At 44.7% G+C, this 20,325-nt stretch overlaps 1 non-coding gene across 1 annotated transcript; it reads left to right on the top strand.

The window, feature by feature from the left end:
- The first annotated feature begins 2,830 nt into the window (after window positions 1-2,830).
- TRNAN-GUU (transfer RNA asparagine (anticodon GUU)) lies at window positions 2,831-2,904 on the top strand. Its single transcript has one exon. It is a non-coding gene; the product is annotated as a tRNA-Asn (tRNA).
- The last annotated feature ends 17,421 nt before the right edge of the window (window positions 2,905-20,325 follow it).

The following is a 20,325-nucleotide window of genomic DNA, read 5'->3' as shown; positions in this document are numbered from 1 at the left end:
GTGTGTGTAGTGTGTGTACACAGACAGTGAGTGCACACACGCAGGAGCTAGTAGACTATGAACAGTGACTGAGTGTCCTAGACTCCTAGTACAGTAAGAGTAAGTAGTAACAGTAAGTACAACTAACTAATTACAATAAGCAATCAGTTATCAGAAGGAAATAGAGTGTGTGTAGTGTGTGTACACAGACAGTGAGTGCACACACGCAGGAGCTAGTAGCCTATGAACAGTGACTGAGTGTCCTAGACTCCTAGTACAGTAAGAGTAAGTAGTAACAGTAAGTACAAACAACTAACTAATTACAATAATCAATCAGTTATCAGAAGGAAATAGAGTGTGTGTAGTGTGTACACAGACAGTGAGTGCACACACGCAGGAGCTAGTAGCCTATGAACAGTGACTGAGTGTCCTAGACTCCTAGTACAGTAAGTAGTAACAGTAAGTACAACTAACTAATTACAATAATCAATCAGTTATCAGAAGGAAATAGAGTGTGTGTAGTGTGTACACAGACAGTGAGTGCACACACGCAGGAGCTAGTAGCCTATGAACAGTGACTGAGTGTCCTAGACTCCTAGTACAGTAAGAGTAAGTAGTAACAGTAAGTACAAACAACTAACTAATTACAATAATCAATCAGTTATCAGAAGGAAATAGAGTGTGTGTAGTGTGTACACAGACAGTGAGTGCACACACGCAGGAGCTAGTAGCCTATGAACAGTGACTGAGTGTCCTAGACTCCTAGTACAGTAAGTAGTAACAGTAAGTACAACTAACTAATTACAATAATCAATTACAATAATCAATCAGTTATCAGAAGGAAATAGAGTGTGTAGTGTGTACACAGAAAGTGAGTGCACACACGCAGGAGCAGCTAGTAGCCTATGAACAGTGACAGTGAGTGTCCTAGTACAGTTACAGTATATAACTACAATACTAATACAATCAGTAGTAAAGGACAGCAGAAATACTGGTATAGAATAGAGAGAAATAAACAGAGGACAGGAGGACAGCTGCCCACACAGGCAAGGCCCTGAGGCCTAAAGCTGTAAGCCTGCAGCAGCTGGCCTGTCTCTATGTAACACAAAAGCTACTAACTAAAATACAATGTCTAACTAACTAACAACAATATAGGTGTGTATAGGAGGTGTATGTGAGCAAAAACGCTAGGTAAATGACCACAATAGAGCTCTTGCTAAGCCAAAGCACAAAGGAGCAACTCTCTCTCTGTACAAGTCTCAGGCAAGCACGGAGAAACCTAACATGGCGGCCGCTATTTATAGGGTAGGGGCTGGCCAGGGTCCCCCTCTGTGATTGGCTGCCGTCAGAGGGCCTGGGAGCCCTCTGATTGGCTCTAAGGACATCAATCTGGGCTATGACGCTATTCGAGCTCGGTACCGAGCTCGAATAGCGCCGTTTGCTCGAATAGCTCGAATAGTGAATGGGCTATTCGAGTGTACTCGAATAGCCCATTCGAATAGCTACAGCTATTCGGAGCTCGAATACCGAGCTCGAATAGCTGGAAAAGAGCTCGAATATTCGAGCTACTCGAATATTCGAGCTCTGCTGAGCACCACTGGGAGGTAACACAGCATGTGGCATTTCTCAAATGTCGAAGTGAAACGGTAACAGTCAGTACACGTTCCACACACAGCAGGCAGTGACCAGCAATGGGATATTGTCACAAATGTCTGTTACAGTGATGATGGCCTATAATAGTGACACAGCCATACACATCACTGTTCATGGGGCAGGGATGGATTTCTACTTTTCAACACACAAGGCCTGCTATCACCAGCCAGCCTCTGCCCCCCAACACACATCTAAATTCCCTCCCAACACACATCTAAACAAAGCTTGTTCATGTGTTTGATTATAGCCTATGGCAGGCTGTGTCAATTGTATTTTTCTCCTACTTCCCCGAAGATGTTAATTGGTCCCCCCATAAAACTGGCCTAACTATGACTGTGTTAGGGATTAGATTGTGAGCTCCTTTGAGACCAGTCAATGACATGATATGTACTCTCTAAAGTGCTGCAAAATATGTCAGTGCTGTATAAATACATAATAATAATATGGTAGGACGTTGAACTATGACTATGACTATGGTAGGATTAGATTGTAAGCTCCTCTGATGATAATCAGTGACATGACTATGTACCCTGTAAAGTACTGCAGAAGATGTCAGCGCCAGGGGTGCTCAGATAGTACTTTTTAAAATCCGAATTGATCCGGATCCAGATATCCAGATATCCGGATCCGGTTCGGATATCCGAATCTGACCTTTTAAATATCCGTGTGAATGCAGATATCCGGACGCATTATCCGCGGATATCCAACCTATTCGGATATCTGGATAAAAAACGGAAGTGCCCTTTTAAATGCTTCCAAACCATTTTGGAAGGTGAAAAGCACCCCCTCCTCCCTCCACGTCCCTGTTCATGGATCTTGTCTTCCAGGGATTTGTAGGATGTCAAAAGCAAGCTCACATACAGTACATTGGCCAGGAATTGAACCCAGGTCAACTGCTTGGAAGGCAGTTATGCTCACCACTATACTGCCACACAGTGAATGCTTCGCTGTAGGAAAAAGTGGTGTTAAACTTCTTGGAGCAGACTTACTTCCTTCCTCCAAAAGACACACATACATCCCCATAAAATCATTTAGCAGCAACTGTGTGTACAGTCTCTGTGGCGTAATTGGTTAGCGCATTTTTCTGTTAACCAAAAGGTTGGTGGTTTAAACCCACCCAGGGACGGCCTTGCCTTTTGTGTTCAACAGTTGTCCGAAGAGAACCCCAGATAGCCATTTAGCAGCAACTGCATGCACCGTCTCTGTGGCGCAATTGGTTAGCGCATTTGGCTGTTAACCGAAAGGTTGGTGGTTCAAACCCACCCAGGGACGGCCTTTCCTTTTGTGTTCAACAGTTGCCTGAAGAGAACCCAGATAGCCATGTAGAGTCATATCCATTGCACTCAGGGGCTATGGCTAATAAGTATTAGAAGCAGAGGATCAGCAGGGCTGCCAGGCAACTGGTATTGTTTAAAAGGAAATAAACATGGCAGCCTCCATATACCTCTCTTTTCAGTTGTCCTTTAAGGGGAGGTGCAGAGAGCCAAGCAGACCTGCTGGAGGAGGAAGGACGTAGAGCAGGAACAGAGAAGTATATGATAGAACCAGGGTCGTTTTTGGGGCAGTGTGGGCAGGGCGACTGCCCTGGGTGCAGAAAGGCAAGTAGAAGAAGGGGGGCGCAGACAGAAGGCCATAACTGCTAGGAAGCAGTAGATGATCAGTGTAGCCTAATGGAAGAATAAAGAAGATTACCAGCGCAATCACCTTCTTTGACACCTCCTGGGCTGCCTGCGTCAGATGTCAAGTCATCATCACGTCACCACTGCGTGATGACACCTGAAGTTCTGTAGTGGTACTGCAGGCTGTCAGTGCGCGGCGCCCATGGAGGAGTTGGCTTTCCAGGCTCTCTTCACCTGTGTGTTTTCCTGGTCCCTGCTTCCTCCTGGATGAGTTGCTGGTCACTCGTAAGTAGGCACATCTACTTGTGACCTGTGGCTTTGTGACTGTCCCTAAAGAGTAAGGGTTCGCGAGTCCATGGGAATGGGGGGAGGGGGCACAATTTTTACACCTTCGCCCTGGGTGCAATTAAGCCTCACCAGCTCCCTAACGGTTCTGTCCTTCTGCCAGTGCCCCCAGATTTTACTTGCCGATCTGCGCCCAGGGTGGTCGCCCTGTCCACACTGCCCAAGAAATGGCCCTGCCCTCAGCCGCCCTAAACATTGCTGAAATTCTGGTGCCCTTGGTCATGACCTAGGTGGCCTTGCCAGGAATCCGGCCCTGATATGGGGTCTGCTGTGTTGCTACAACACACCACTTCACACAAAAGCAACAACAAATAATAAGTACGGTAGGGTCAATGTCACTGTCAGTGCTCAAAAGGAGCAACTAGGAAGCAGCTATACAGAACAATATCAAACAACCTACCACTCACTGTCCCTCTATCTTCAGCATTAGCTCCTGGGTGATGATCAGGTTTGATTGGTTGTCCTGTCCCACATGCCTTCAGGATGAAGGTTAAAAAATGGCACTTTGGGAAAGTATAGAGTGGACTTGAACAGCCTGCACCATTTGTGCTATTCGCCAGGTAGGTCTTGGCTATGAATTAACTAAGGTGATATGCAGGGAACTTTATACAATTCTTCTTATGACACCAGAAGAGAACAGCAGGATTCTTAGTGGAAGGCCTCAGCAATACTTGTGAACACCTGACTTATGATCCCCACTGGAGCTGTGGATTAGGTGAGCAGCACTGTCGATACTTATATTTATGCACAGGAAGCAAAAGTGGCATGGGGGGGTGGGTAGAGGAGGATAGAGAGGGACAGAAGGGGAGCAAAGGGGGCAGAGGGGGAACAAAGGAGGACACGGGGAGCAGAAAGGGAGCAAAGGAGGACACAGGGATAGAAGGGGAGCAAATGAAGACACTGGGGAACAAAGGGGACACATGGTGAGTGAAGGAGGACACAGGGTGACAGAAGGGAACACATGGGGAGCAAAGTAGGAAACAGGGGGACAGAAGGGGACACAAGGGGGAGCAAAGCAGGACACATGGGGGACAGAGGGGGACACAGGAGGAAACATGGGGACACAATGAACGGGCAGAAGATCTAAAAGAAGCTCTTGGACCATGGACACACCAGGTTTAGTATATTTTTGTACCTGGCTTTGCCTTGTAAACCTAGGTGTGTCTTATAGTTGAGAGCACCTTATATGCCGAAAAATGTGGGTATTACGCGTAATAAACCCTTTAATTTTAAAATCTCTCCCATTGGTTTTAGATGTTTGTTTTTTGTGTATAGCCTTCTTTACTTGTTTTACAAATTCTACATTGGAGGAATCTGCCAGTCTGACAGAGGATCTGTTGCAATGCAGGAGGATTTATGTACCTAGGTGCCAACAGTTGTTTTACGTCAACTGCCTTTCTGTACCTGAACTTAGGGTCATCATGTAGTATATACTGTATAGTGCCCAGATTTGAGTTCATCTTCAATACTCCCCAGTGCCCTTTAATAATCTCTACCTCTCTATATTGTTGATTGAACCCTGTGATACAATAAATGCTCATGTACTATTGGCATTCTATTTAATGTCTTTTCTCTGGACATATTAGCTACTTTCTCTCTTTCTAGCTGATTATATGTTGGATTACACCCCTTTTCAGAAACATCTTAGCTTTTTTTTATCCCACTAATTGTGACTCTGAGGAACTGACCTGTAGGTATGGTCCTTATGTAGTTTGGATGATGGAAGCTATGAATTGGAATTATTATTTAGTATTTATGTAGTGCTGACATCTTCTGCTGTACTTTTACATAATGTATATGGTCATGTCACTAAATGTCCCTCAGAGGGGCTCACAATCTAATCCCTACTATAGTCATATGTCTATTGTAGTCTAAGGCCAATTGTTACATACTTCCAGATCTAAATACAAGACTACCTCTTCATCCCCCTCCATGCTTAACCTATTTTGGTTCCTGGATGTAGTTTCTACGTCCAGGAACCATGCGCGCTACCGCGTGCTCCCGCGCTCTCCCGCGGCCGATCGCGCGTGAAGGCGCACTCCCGGCCACGGATTCGGTAGCCACGGAATCAATGTATCGGGCTATGGTGCCCGATCACTGATTCCTCTCCCCCGCTGAAAAAGCGTCAGCTTCTCTCGGAAGCTGTGCTTTTTCTGGCTGTTCCCCGATGCGTCACTCTAAGCGTGTGCTACGCTTAGAGTGACGTCATGTAAACAAACTCATGGCCGCCATCTTGTGGCCAAAAAGTAATACTACACCTGAAAGAAAAAAAAAAGAAAAATTAACACACATTTACATTATAAATCTATTGTTTACCTACCACCCTCCCAAAACTACCCAAATAAAATGTTTACAATAAAAAAAAACATTACAATAAAAAAAAAAAAAACATGTAAATATTTACCTAAGGGTCTAAACTTTTTAAATATCAATGTAAAGATGAAATATTTCTATATTTTTTTATTTTAAACTTGTAAATAGTGATAGATGCAAAATGGAAAAAATGCACCTTTATTTCCAAATAAAACATTGTCGCCATACATTGTGATAGGGACATAATTTTAACGGTGTAATAACCGGGACATATGGGCAAATACAATACGTGAGTTTTAATTATGGAGGCATGTATTATTTTAAAACTATAATGGCTGAAACTGAGAAATAATGAATTTTGCAATTTTTTTCTTATTCTTCCTGTTAAAATGCATTTACAGTAAAGTGGCTCTGAGCAAAATGTACCCCCCAAAGAAAGCCTAATTGGTGGCGGAAAAAACAAGATATAGATCAGTGCATTGTGATAAGTAGTGATAAAGTTATAGGCTAATGAATGGGAGGTGAACATTTCTCACGTGAAAACGACGGAACGCGAATGGGTTAACTTGATATTTGATTCAACTTCATTCGGATCATCAACATGTTATGCAAATTCTTCCATATTTCCATCTCAAAACAATTCTTAAATCATCAATACACCATCTCCTTTTTACTCAAGCAGTTGATAACGTATTTGCTCATCTGCCCTAATTTTTGCTTTAAAACTTCAGTTCTCGTCAGCAGCTGACATGGGCTAATGAATTCAGGATATCACTTGGGGATAAAATCATCCAAATGAGTTGTTTTCTGCATTGTCAGGCAAGTTAATATTCACCTGGCAGTTTTCTGATTGTTCCAGTTTCAATCTGCATACAAATTACATGAAAGTTGAATGCAACTCAAAATGATTTGCATTTCATTAACCTTTTCAGCCTGAGTTATCTGTAACATACATTTATTTTATTTTACTCACAAATGTTATTTCTTATGTTATTGATTCTTTGATAAGCTAGAGCAGTGTTTTCCAACATTATTATAACATGCACTCTTTTATTAATGACAGTGTCAGCCAAGTACATCCTATAGTGGGTAGCAACATGTACATATAGTTATACATATATTTCAAGGTGTACACTTGTTCATGAAAGGGGAGCCCGGCCAATAACTGTCAGAGGGTCTTGGCTGGCAGTGGTGGTGTGGAGGAGAAAGCCCCTACCTGGGTAAGTATCTAACATTTTTGTAATCTGGAAACTACAGGTTTACTTCAAGAAGGAAAAAGTTGTGTGTAGGACTTACCAGAAGAGCATTAAAGGACCACTATCATAAAAAAATTGAAAAATTGAAAATATATATAAACACATACAAATAAGAAGTATGTTTCTTCCAGAGTAAAATGAGCCATAAATTGCCTTTCTCCTATGTTGCTGTCACTTACAATAGGTGGTAGAAATCTGACACAACCGACAAGTTTTGGACTAGTCCAGAAACTCGAGCAGCCGAACGGAAATGCAGGAAATCACATCTCAATGCTGACTTCCTAGATTACAAGGCCAAACTGTTACTCTTCCACACTGCCCTCTCTGAGGCTAAACAAAGGTACTTTGCAGCACTGATTGTAACCCAAGCTTCCAACCCTCGACAGCTTTTTGCTACCTTCAATTCCCTCCTCAACCCCATTCCTCCCCCTCCCAGCTCCTCCCTCTCAGCCAATGACCTTGCCAACCACTTCACCACTAAAATTGCAACAATACGCAATGAAATTTCCCTCCTCCATCCCTCCCTTACCAATGCGTCTCAGGTTGTCCCCTTGCCTTCCCTCCCAGCGGCTCCCTTGTCTCATCCACCCCTCGCCTCTTTTGCTCCTGCCACCATTGATGAAGTCAGCCTGCTGCTAGTGGCTCCCCCCCCCCCCCCCCCCCACATCCTCTCCCTGTGATCCGGTACCCGCGAATACTCTTCGTCCCCACTTCCCTGACCTGGCCCCAGTCCTCACCTCCTTGTTCAATCTCTCCCTTTCCACAGGCATCTTCCCCAAAGCATTCAAACAGGCCACTGTGCTTCCCCTGCTGAAAAAACCCTCACTCGACCCATCCCTACCCTCAAACTACCGCCCAATCTCCCTCCTTCCCTATGCTTCTAAACTCCTCGAACGCCTAGTCCACCAGCGCATTACCCAATACATCAACACCAATACCCTACTTGACCCCCTACAGTCTGGATTCCGACCTGCGCACTCAACTGAAACAGCCCTCGCCAAGGTGGTCAACGACCTTACCCTTGCCAAGGCCAAAGGCAGTTATTCCATCCTGCTCCTCCTTGACCTCTCTGCAGCATTTGACACTGTTGACCACTCCCTCCTCCTCCAATCACTACAGTCCATGGGCATCCATGGGCTTGCCTTGGCCTGGATCTCCTCCTACCTATCCAATCGCTCCTTCACCACTTCCTTCAATGGCTCCTCCTCAACTCCTGCCCCCCTTTCAGTTGGGGTCCCCCAGGGCTCTGTTCTAGGCCCCCTTCTTTTCTCCATATACACTTCCTCAATTGGCAAGCTTATCTCCTCCCTGGGCTTCAATTACCACCTTTATGCAGATGACACTCAGATTTACCTCCATACCCCCGATCTCTCAGCCACCACCATAAACAAGGTCTCCTCGTGTCTCTCAGCAATTTCCTCCTGGATGTCAGCTAGGTTCCTAAAGCTTAACCTAGACAAAACTGAGCTCCTGATCTTCCCACCCCATGCTGCTGCACCCATCCCAGGTTTCCACCTCACAATCGACAACACAACCATTCTCCCTACCTCCCAGGCCCGCTGCCTGGGTGTCACCTTGGACTCTGACCTCTCCTTCATCCCACACATCCAAAACATCACAAGAGAATGCAATTTCCACCTCCGTAATATCTCCAAGATCCGCCCATTCTTAACCCCGGACACGACCAAACTGCTCATCCATGCCCTCATCATCTCCCGCCTTGATTACTGTAACTCACTCCTTCTGGCCTCCCCCTGAAACGCACTGCCCCCCTTCAATCAGTGATGAACGCGGCTGCAAGACTCATCCATTCTTCTCACCGCTCTGCATCCACATCTCCCCTTTGTGAATCCCTGCACTGGCTCCCTATCCGTCTCAGGATAAGTTTCAAGATTCTATGCCTGGCGTATAAATCTGTGCACAAAACATGCCCTACCTACATCTCGGAGCTTGTTCACAAGTATACACCAGGTCGCCCCCTCCGTTCCTCCAACGACCTACGCCTCACCACCCCGCGCATTTCACACTCCCATGCCCGCCTGCAGGATTTCTCAAGAGCTGCCCCCACCCTCTGGAATGCCCTTCCACCACCCATCAGACTTGCTCCCTCTTTCAACACATTCAAGCAAGCCCTCAAAACCCACCTCTTTATGATGGCCTACCCACCTCCTACCACACAGTAACTCTCTAAGGAATATTTAACAGCCCCCCCTAGTGTTTCCACCCCTCCCTTTAGATTGTAAGCCTCTGGCAGGGTCCTCCACTCCCTAGTGTAATCTACAGGATCATGTGCTCCTGTCCTATGACAGCCTGTACTTGTATTACTGGGCCTACCTAACCAGCACATATTGCATGATCATGTATTTTGTACAATTTGTATGTATAGCTTTGTTCTATGTGTATAACCCTATGTATGTCATCCTTGTATCATTGTATATATTTATTGTCCAACGCTGCGTAATATGTTGGCGCTTTATAAATACAATAAATAATAATAATAATAATAATAGTCCATCACTTCATGTGGAATTTTCAGCATGGCCTTTAATGTTTATAAAGATACACCCTGAAAAGGATTAATAAAAGATGCTGGCTAGCCTCCCTGATCACCATACACTTGTTTGACAGTTGTACAGAGCAACTGCTATTCACTAAGTGCTTTTCAAAATAAAGAAAACCATGAGGACCCCCAGGAGGAAATGGGCTAGTTCAAAACCTGTCGGTTCTGTCAGATTTATACTCCCTACAGTAAGTGACAGCAACATGGGAGATACATCATTTATGGCTCATTTTACTCTGGAAGAAACATACTTCTTATTCGTATGTGTTTACCTGCAACAGTAGGGGGAGGGGCAGGCACCAGCTTGCATGCTGTAGCTACAACCCATTGCAAATAGGCTGATGCTGAGACAAATTTTTTTCTTAAATTAAATGGAAAATGCCAGTGTCGGACTGGAAAAAGTCAACATATTACTGCTAACTATAAATGAAATAAAATTCATACAGTGTTTTAAATGTTTATTACTAACATACATTTTAAGTGCTGTTGATATATTGGAAATAAAAGGAAGGGGAAAGAGAAGGCAGAATGTCTCTTCTAATATATTTAAGTGAGAGAAACATTTGAGTTAGAGTTGCCTGAAGGACAGCATTATTGTTTTGTCAGAATCAATTGGGCCAACAAAGAAAGACATTAACAAACAAAATTATCTCAGAGATTTTATTCACTGAGGATTACTAAAAATGATCTATACATAATGAATATGTTATTGTTTACGATCCCTGAATGGGTTCAACTCTCTAAGAAGTTAAATGGTATAGTCATAAAATCTCAAACGTGTATAAAAGGTTACGGAATGAAGTATCTTCTAGCTGGGAAACAAGAGACGGCAGGAGTAGGGACTGGGCGATTCAGGTGAATTGGGTGGGAATGGTTATTATGTTGTGGTGGATTGTGCGGTGAACTGTTCTCCCTCAGGCCCGTTTTATTGATTTTCATCTTCCTCTAAGTTTTCACTACCTTCTTGAAAATCTTTAGAGTGTATCTCCCTATAAAATATTCAGGCTAAATCAATGAATACAACTCAACTTACACAAATTAAAGTGGATTAAATGTATAATGTTTGTATCTGCGACTTAAAACATATGTTTAAAGATTTTAGGTAAATAACATAAGAGCCAAGCCACTCATATATGTGTTTTATTCAAAACATTTTTGATCGGTAGTAAAATATTAACCCTTGAAAAAAAACTGTGTGTAGCCCATTATTACACTTTTACTTATTTCAAGATCCCTAGAGGGGTGGTGCAAGAGGCTACACCTTTTACTTAAAGTAAAGGACAAACTGTCTATTTTAAAATACATACATATAAAATGTACATTTATCCTGGAGTAAATTGTACTTTAAATATGTCCATTTGTATGCATGTATTTTAATGCTTAAAGTTTTTTTTTTCTCACAAAAGTTGTCCTTTTATTTATAATTTGATTCAACAAGATGGTTTACAGTAGTACACATCACGCCAGCTGGAATACTGACACTTGGTAGATTATATATACCCACACCAGCAATAATAGAAGTTACATGTAATCTCATGGAAGAAGTCCTGAAGTTTAGATATGGCGGAATAGGTAGTATGGAGTATTTTTATAATTGTTTCATAGCTCACTCAGTATAATCTTATTCCCTCCTCAAAAGATGAAGTCGATCTAACAGACTGGTAGAAACATGTACTGGTCAAAATGCACATGACATTGTCATTTTTGTCATTTGTATTTCCATTCTAGTTTTCATCATACATCATCTCATCTTGGCCTGATCTTCATTGGTTTTTATTATGCAATTTTAGATAAAGTGAATAAGCATCTAACAAAGGAAAACCACATTTTGTTAGAACTAGTGAAAGAGAGGAAAAACATATGGGTGTGTATTATAATTCTGGATATGGCATGGAATGGTACAAGGACCAGGTAAAGACCCACTTTTCACTTAGGATTCCACTGAAACAAATATTTATTTATTTTTAAGATACCTATCAAAGAAAACCTTTTTACAATAACTCCACTATAGAAATATATAGGCAAAACAGAGGCGTCAAAACGATAAAAATTGCTAAAAAGTTTAAAACAAGTGGAGGTCAAGGTGGACTTACCTCCTCCAAGCAGACACAAGATACTGTTGATATTATTCAACAAAAATATGTATTTATTTACATACTCCAGAAAGTGCAACTAGTTTTGCAGGCATATCCCACTTCCTCAGGCTATGGACGGAGCATATAATTGTATTACAGAGAAGGCTAGCTCAGTACACATGCATAGTAGCAAATAATAAAAGTATTTTCCATATTAAGAAATATGAGAGCAACTTCTTATCCTGAGTGGGGACAGGTCTAATCTCCCCACCTGACTATTCAGTGGTTGCCTGGATTGTAACTTTGGTTTGTGAGTATTATTATATAATTGCTTTTTTTATCCATTTACCAGCACATACTACACTACAGGTATATTGGGCTCCCGGTGTCTCCTCTTTGTGTTCTCTCCACTATAAAAACGAGATCAATTTTAAAGTTCTTCTGACCTGGTTCCCTCTCCCTCCTCCTACTTTAATATTGATTAATTACTGGTGCTGTGTCTAGGACACAGCACCACCCTCCTGTGCCCTCTGTAGTCTCTGCTCAGTCATAATCTTCGACTGTGGCAGAACGTCGATTATGTGCGGAGTGGAAGTGACAGTTCTTCCTCCTCTCTGCTAATTTATAATTCATCCTCCTCCACCTGCCGCTATAGTTCCCCTTATGATTTACTGCACACAGCGTGCAGGGGAGATGCGCTGAGAGCGATTGTGTGGTATTTGAGGTCGTAAGGATATCCGACCTCAAATACCACAGGATTGCTCACAGCGCATCTCCCCTGCATGCTGTGTGCAGTATATCATAAGGGGAACTATAGGGACAGGTGGAGGGGGATGAATTATAAACGAGCAGAGGGGAGAAGGAACTGTCACTTCCTCCCTGCACATATTTTATTTCTGAATGGGGCCTCAGGGAGCGCTGGAAAGGGGAGGATAGTGCTGTGTGCTAGTCACACAGCACCAGTAATAAAACATTTTAAAAGTATGAGGACCAATTAGTGATGGGCCGAACCTCCGATTTTAGGTTCGCAAACTTCCGCGGAAGGTTCGGTTCACGGAAAAGTTTGCGAACCGCAATAGACTTCAATGGGGAGGCGAACTTTGAAAAATAGAAAAAATTATGCTGGCCCCAAAAGTGATGGAAAAGATGGCATGGCGGAGTGGGATACATGCCAAAAGTCCTGGGGAAAAATCTGGATGTGAAGCAAAACAGCGTTTTAAGGGCAGAAATCACATTGAATGCTAAATTGCAGGCCTAACGTGCTTTCAAACATCTTGCATGTGTATATGTTACGGCCAGAACCCGAAGTGTGGCCACTTCTAGTTCTGGCCAGCCACTTCGGGTTCTGGCCGGCCAATGTGCAAAGTGGCCGCAGCGCAGCGGCCAATGTTAGAAATGGAAAGTTTACATTTATTTTACAGCCGTCTCGCTGCGGCCAAATGTATTAAAAGTTGCTTAATTTAATTAAATATAGCCGGCGGCGATGTGATAGATGAAGCCGCCGGCTTTCGCACTGCCTCCTCCTCCTCTCCTCCTCCCCCCCCCCCCCCCCGCCTCTCTCCTCTCCCCTGCCTCCTATACGACATACGGAGCAGCCGGGCGGGGACACGCGTGTCCCCCGAGAGTCGTTCGTCGCGGCAGGGGAATCCTGCCGTTCCTGCAGAGCGGGCGCTGGCAGAAGCAATGTCTGCAGCCTCCTCGCTCTGCTTCCCCTGCCGCGACGAACGACTCTCCCGGCGGCTCCGTATTGTATGGAAGGCGGGGACAAGGAGAGAGGCGGGGGGGGGGGGGGGGGAGGCAGTGCGAAAGCCGGCGGCTTCATCTATCACATCGCCGCCGGCTATATTTAATTAAATTTAAGCAACTTTTAATACATTTGGCCGCAGCGAGACGGCCGTAAAATAAGTGTAGCTTTGCATTTCTAACATTGGCCGCTGCGCTGCGGCCACTTCGCAAATTGGCCGGCCAGAACCCGAAGTGGCCGGCCAGAACTAGAAGTGGCCACACTTCGGGTTCTGGCCGTAACATATACATCAATCAGGTAGTGTAATTAGAGTACTGCTTCACACTGACGCACCAAACTAACTGTGTAACGCACCGCAAGTTACCAGCTGTTTGTGTAGTGACGGCCATGCTGGACTACTGCACAACATGGCGAGATTGCTCTTTCTCACTCAGTGATGTCAGGTAATGTGTGACTGCCTTCTCAACTTTCCATGGCATTGTTAAAAAGCTTACGTTTTGTTTTTAAATTACATTTTCTACTTGTAGCGGTATTTGTTCAGTACCACTACAATGAGAATCCTATGGAGGCGGGCAAGTCTGGCATTGTGACCCCGGGTAATGGCCGGGGAATGAGGGATGGAATCCGGTGTGGAGCCTGAGCAACGGCTACCACTACACATCCAAGGAGGGCAGCAGTCAGGCATGCACGCCCGCGCCGAGGTAGTGACCAAAAATAACAATACAGGAGGACTATCGAGGGCTTGCTGTATTTGAAATGAATGTACTTTAAATCCTTTAACGAGAACCAGTTATGGCGGGCAAAGATGACACCACATTCCTTTCATGAGAATCATATGGAGGCGGGCAAGTCTGCCATTTGTGACCCCGGATAATGGCCGGGGAATGAGGGATGGAATCCGGTGTGGAGCCTGAGCAACGGCTACCACTACACAGGCAAGGAGGGCAGCAGGCAGGCATGCACGCCCGCCCTGAGGTAGTGACCAAAAATAACAATACAGGAGGATTATCGAGGGCTTGCTGTATTTGAAATGAATGTACTTTAAATCCTTTAACGAGAACCAGTTATGGCGGGCAAAGATGACACCACATTCCTTTCACGAGAATCATATGGAGGTGGGCAAGTCTGACATTGTCACCACGGGTAATGGGCGGGGAATGAAGGTTGGATTCCGGCCCGAAGTGGGAGCCTGCTGAGACCCATGCTGTAGCTGCCCGGACCGTGCTTTTCAGACCAGGCATCTGTGATCAGATGGACCCTTGACCCAGCGGAAGACAAACCAAGTCGAAAGCATTTGCCAAGAATGTTTTACGGAGGGCAAGTTTTTTGTCTTTTTTTTCAATTGTTTGAAACTGTAGATGGTTGTATTTTTAAATTGTTTGAAAATGTAGATGGTTGTATTTTTAAATTGTTTTAAAATGTAGATGGTTGTATTTTTAAATTGTTTTAAAATGTAGATGGTTGTATTTTTAAATTGTTTAAAACTGTATCCATTCAAGTGTAAGTTATGCACTGACTGCCAGGTATAATGTGCAGTCACAGATGCAGTGAAAGGTATGCAGTGACTGCAAACAGCCGTTTGTGTAGTGACGGGCGTGCTGGACTGGTGCGCACCATGACGAGAGTGCAGGTGATGGTGGCTTTTCAGCCCATATGGTCGCCCGGCTGATGTAGCTGAATGACAGAACAGTGACTGTACAGCTGATCAAATTTGGTCTGACCACAATGAACTAACTCAGACGTATGAGGTGGTGTACCTGCTCCTTCTTCTTGTTGTTGCAGTAGTAGCTGTGAATCAGTGATTTCACCACCACCACCACCAAATAACTCCTGCGAAGTGTCAAATGCAGCGGATGTGGTGCTTGTACTAGCGATGGTAGCACTGGCTGCGGGAGATGAGGTCTTCTGTGTTAAATACTCAAGCACGTCCTCACAATTTTGGGAAGTGATGGCACGTGCCTTCTTCTGAGCACTGTACTTTGATCCAGGTCCACACAAAATCACAGCAACACCACCTCGCACAGACCTGCCAGTGCCAGGTGGCCTTCCTCTGGGTCTTCCTCTACCTCTTCCTCTACCTGGTTTGTCCATTTTGTCCATCTCAGGGGGAAGCTAGGTATATGCAGTGAGGTGAGTTCACTCAACAGAAAAGGTAGATATGCAGTAAGGTGAGTTCACTCAACCCAAAGGTAGCTATATATGCAGTGAGGTGAGTTCACTCAACCCAAAGGTAGTTATATATGCAGTGAGGTGAGTTCACTGAACACAAAAGGTAGCTATGTGCAGTGAGGTGAGTTCACTCAACCCAAAGGTAGTTATATATGCAGTGAGGTGAGTTCATTCAACAGAAAAGGTAGATATGCAGTGAGGTGAGTTCACTGAATGCAAAAGGTAGCTATATGCAGTGAGGTGAGTTCACTGAACACAACAGGTAGTTAGATGCAGTCAGCTGAGTTCACTCAACACAAACGTAGTTATATGCAATGAGGTGAGTTCACTCAACAGAAAAGGTAGATATGCAGTGAGGTGAGTTCACTCAACCCAAAGGTACTTATATATGCAGTGAGGTGAATTCACTGAACACAACAGGTAGCTATGTGCAGTGAGGTGAGTTCACTCAACCCAAAGGTAGTTATATATGCAGTGAAGTGAGTTCACTGTACACAACAGGTAGCTATGTGCAGTGAGGTGAGTTCACTCAACCCAAAGGTAGTTATATATGCAGTGAGGTGAGTTCACTGAACACAACAGGTAGTTAGATGCAGTCAGCTGAGTTCACTCAACACAAACATAGTTATATGCAGTGAGGTGAGTTCACTCAACAGAAAAGGTAGATATGCAGTGAGGTGAGTTCACTGAATGCAAAAGGTAGCTATATGCAGTGAGGTGAGTTCACTGAACACAACAGGTAGTTAGATGCAGTCAGCTGAGTTCACTCAACACAAAGGTAGTTATATGCAGTGAGGTGAGTTCACTCTATAGAAAGGTAGATATGCAGTGAGGTGAGTTCACTCAACTTAAAAGGTAGTTATATGCAGTGACGCAAGTTCACTCAACACAAAAGGTAGTTATGTGCAGCGAAGTGGGTTCACTCAGCACAAACATAGATGTATGCAGTGATGAGGTGGGTTAACGAAACACAACAGGTACTAGTAGTAGGTAAATGCAGTACTGGGTAGGTAGTACAATGTGTAGCTCCCTGTCACACACACAGGTGTCACTGAATGTGCTGCTGAATGCTGGTGGGCTGCTGGCAGTGGGACACACAAATTATCAATTAGCAATGCTGCTTAAGCAACACAAGTGTCTCACACACACAGGTAGTAGTCACTGAATGTGCTGCTGCTGGCAGTGGGACACACAGTATGAATTAGCAATGCTGTCTAAAAAACACAAGTTTCAGTTTCAAACACAGAAAAAAAAATTGATCACACGAGCAGGATGAGCTCTGAAAAGAGCTTTTCTGGGGCGCTATTATAGCAATAAGATTCAGCTAAGCAAGCTAAGAAGGCAAGAGCCTGACTAATCTGTCCCTAGGAGAACAAGTCTGCAGCAGCTGTCCCTATTCTGTCTCTAGCAGGCACACGAGTGAGGCTAATGGCCGCCGGAGCCTGCCTTCTATAAGGGGGGGGGTGGGGCTCCAGGGCTTAGTATAGCCGGATTGGCTACAATGCGCCTGCTGACTGTGATGCAGAGGGTCAAAGTTGACCCTCATAGAGCATTATGGGGTGAATCGAACTTCCGGGAAAGTTCGCCTTCGCCGGCGAAGGCGAACCACCCGATGTTCGCCTGGAACCGTTCGCCGGCGAACGGTTCGGCCCATCTCTAAGGACCATGTACCAGGTCAGGAGTACTTTAATAAGAAAGCATTCGTTTAAATTGAATATTTTATGTTTTTTTTCTTCTTTAATACCTAAACAATACCTCACCTTAATGTACCTTATAGCTTTGGCTTGGTGAGTCAGTCTATCTCTCTGTGAAGCAACCTGTGGCAGAATCCATCTACAGTCTCCCCATCACATGTTGTGATGCTCAATCACTTCACCATGGTAACAAGATTAGCAGAGAAGCAATAGCTCTCAAATAGAGATAGAAAAAGAAAAAAACATGAAACAAAAAATTGAGTTTATGTAATTTTTTTCTTTTTTTTGCCGTTTTTTTTCAGTGAAATTCTGAGTGAAAAGATGGTCTTTACTTAATTGTTGTACCATTCCATCCTGTATCCATAAGTCTTCCTTTCCCCCTTATTATTGGAGAGGCTTCTAGTGTGAGGCAGGGCCTCTCGGGGCATACTGTGTGCCGCATAGTACCTGAGCTTGGCACAGCTATAGCAGCAATTCTAAAGTCCAGGGCCCGCACAAGAGTAATTTAGGTTTCCGGTGATTGTCGGATCGCAAAATACTTCTCCCCTGAGTTGCTATGACTTGGAGGGGGAATAGTAATTAATTTCAGAATTTCAGCTGCAAAGTGACCTGGCGGTGAAACCTGATGTACACTTCTAGTGGCATGTAGAGGAGGTAAAAGTTGGATGTCAGGACTGAGCGGGTATGTATGAGGTAGACCAATTTGTGCTAAACTGATAGAGATTAGGCCTCAAACCAATACAGAAAAGCTTATTTTTTGAGTGTGGAGGGGTGGTAGTTTGTTGTTGCTGTTGTATATAAGCCAAAGTATATTTAACAAAATATGTTATTGTGCTGAGTAAATGACAGCAGGTGCTGCCAAAGTATCCCACAGAGGGGAGTCCCTGATATGAGCAATAATGATTCCACAGCCGTATAATCAGTAGAGTTGATCACTGGATTGCAAATTTTTCCCACAATGTAAATCTGGTTGCATCCCGGGTAGAGTTGTCGCGAACCGCGAATTTTAGTTTTCGAACCGCCATAGACTTCAATGGGCAGGTAAACCTTCAAAACTACAAACATTAATTGTAGCCACTAAAGTGATGGAAAAGATGTTTCAAGGGGTCTAACACCTGTAGGGGGGCATGGCAGAGTGGGATACATGCCAAAAGTGCCAGGGAAAAATCTGGATTTTACGCACAGCAGGGTTTAAGGGCAGAAATCACATTTTATTGCTAAATTGAAAGGCCTAAAGTGCTTTAAAACATCTTGCATGTGTATACATATATCAGGTAGTGTAATTAGTGTACTGCTTCACACTGACAGAATAAACTCACTGTGTAACTGTTTGTGTACTTACAGCCGGGCAGGACTGGTGCGCACCATGGCGAGAGTGCAGGCCATGGCGGTTTTCATTATTATAGCGGCTGCTGCTAGCAGTAGCCTTAAAAATTCAGAAATCCCCCTGGAGTCCTGGACCCTGTTGGTGGTTGCGGAGAAGGCAGTCAAGCGGCCTGCAGGCAGAAATGCTGTGTGGGGACCAACTTAGTCTTGGGGCAGGCAGGCAGAGATGCTGTGAGTGGGAACTGACTTAGTCTTCAGGCAGGCAATAGCCCTCCGGGATCCATGCCTCATTCATTTTGATAAAGGTGAGGTACTGACAACTTTTGTGACCTAGGCAACTTCTCTTCTCACTGACCATGCCTCCAGCTCCATTGAAGGTCCTTTCTGACAGGACGCTTGAGGCAGGGCAAGACAGAAGTTGGATGGAAAATTGTGACAGCTCTGTCCAGGGGTTCATCGCTGCTCACAGTGTCTACATCCGCACTTAAGGCCAGGTAGTTGGCTACCTGCCGGTCGAGGCGTTGGTGGAGAGTGGATCCGGAATGGCTAAGGCGAGGCGTTGGACTAAAAAATGTCCGCATGTCCGACATCACCATGAGATCGTTAGAGCGTCCTGTCCTTTCCTGCTTGGACATGGGAGAAGGATTACTGGCAGTGACACCTTTATTCCGTTGTGCTGTGACATCACCCTTAAACGCACTGTAAAGCATAGTTGCCAGCTTGTTCTGCAAGTGCTGCATCCTTTCTGCCTTCTGGTGATTTGAAAATATCTCCACCACTTTGTGCTTATACCGAGGGTCTAGTAGTGTTGCCACCCAGTAATGGTCATTCCCCTTAAGTTTTTTATATGGGGGTTGCTCAACAGGCTGGACAGCATGAAAGACACCATCTGCACAAAGTCGGATGCCGCCATACTAGCCATCTTCTCTTGCTCTTCCTCAGTGATCTCAGGTAAGTTCTCCTTCTCCCCCCAGACATTAACAATACCACATAAAAGGTGAGAAGCACAAACCCCTGCGACTCCTGCTGCAGTCGATCTTCTGCCTCCTCCTCCAAAAAACCACCTTCCTCATCTGACTCCTTTTCCCCAGATGAATCCTCCTCCTCCTCCTCCCTCCTCCTCTGTGACGCAGGTGTTGATGTTTCCAAAAACCCTTCCTCCTCCTCCTGTTCCTGGTCACGCTCCTCTACAGCTTGATCCACCACTCTACGCATGGCACACTCCAGGAAGAAAGCATATGGGATCAAGTCACTCAAGACGCCTTCACTGCGACTCACCAGGTTTGTCACCTCCTCAAACGGACGCATGAGCCTGCATGCATTACCCATGAGTGTCCGGTACTTTGGCCAGAACATCCCCAGCTCCCCAGAGAATTTCCTTTCACTGTAGTTGTACAGATACTCTTTGACTGCTTTCTACTGTTGTGGCAGGTGGTCGAACATCAGGAGCGTTGAATTCCAGTGAGTTGGGCTATTGCAAATCAAGTGCCTCACCGGCAGGTTGTTTCTCCTCTGAATATCGGCCAAGCACGCCATGGCCGTGTAGGACCGCCTGAAATGCCCACACACCTTCCTGGACTGCTTCAGGACCT

Source organism: Hyperolius riggenbachi, chromosome 8, assembly GCF_040937935.1.
Source record: "Hyperolius riggenbachi isolate aHypRig1 chromosome 8, aHypRig1.pri, whole genome shotgun sequence".
In the NCBI taxonomy this organism is placed as follows: Eukaryota; Metazoa; Chordata; class Amphibia; order Anura; family Hyperoliidae; genus Hyperolius; species Hyperolius riggenbachi.
Note: the sequence above shows the minus strand (reverse complement) of the source record. Positions and strands in the feature narration are given on the sequence as shown.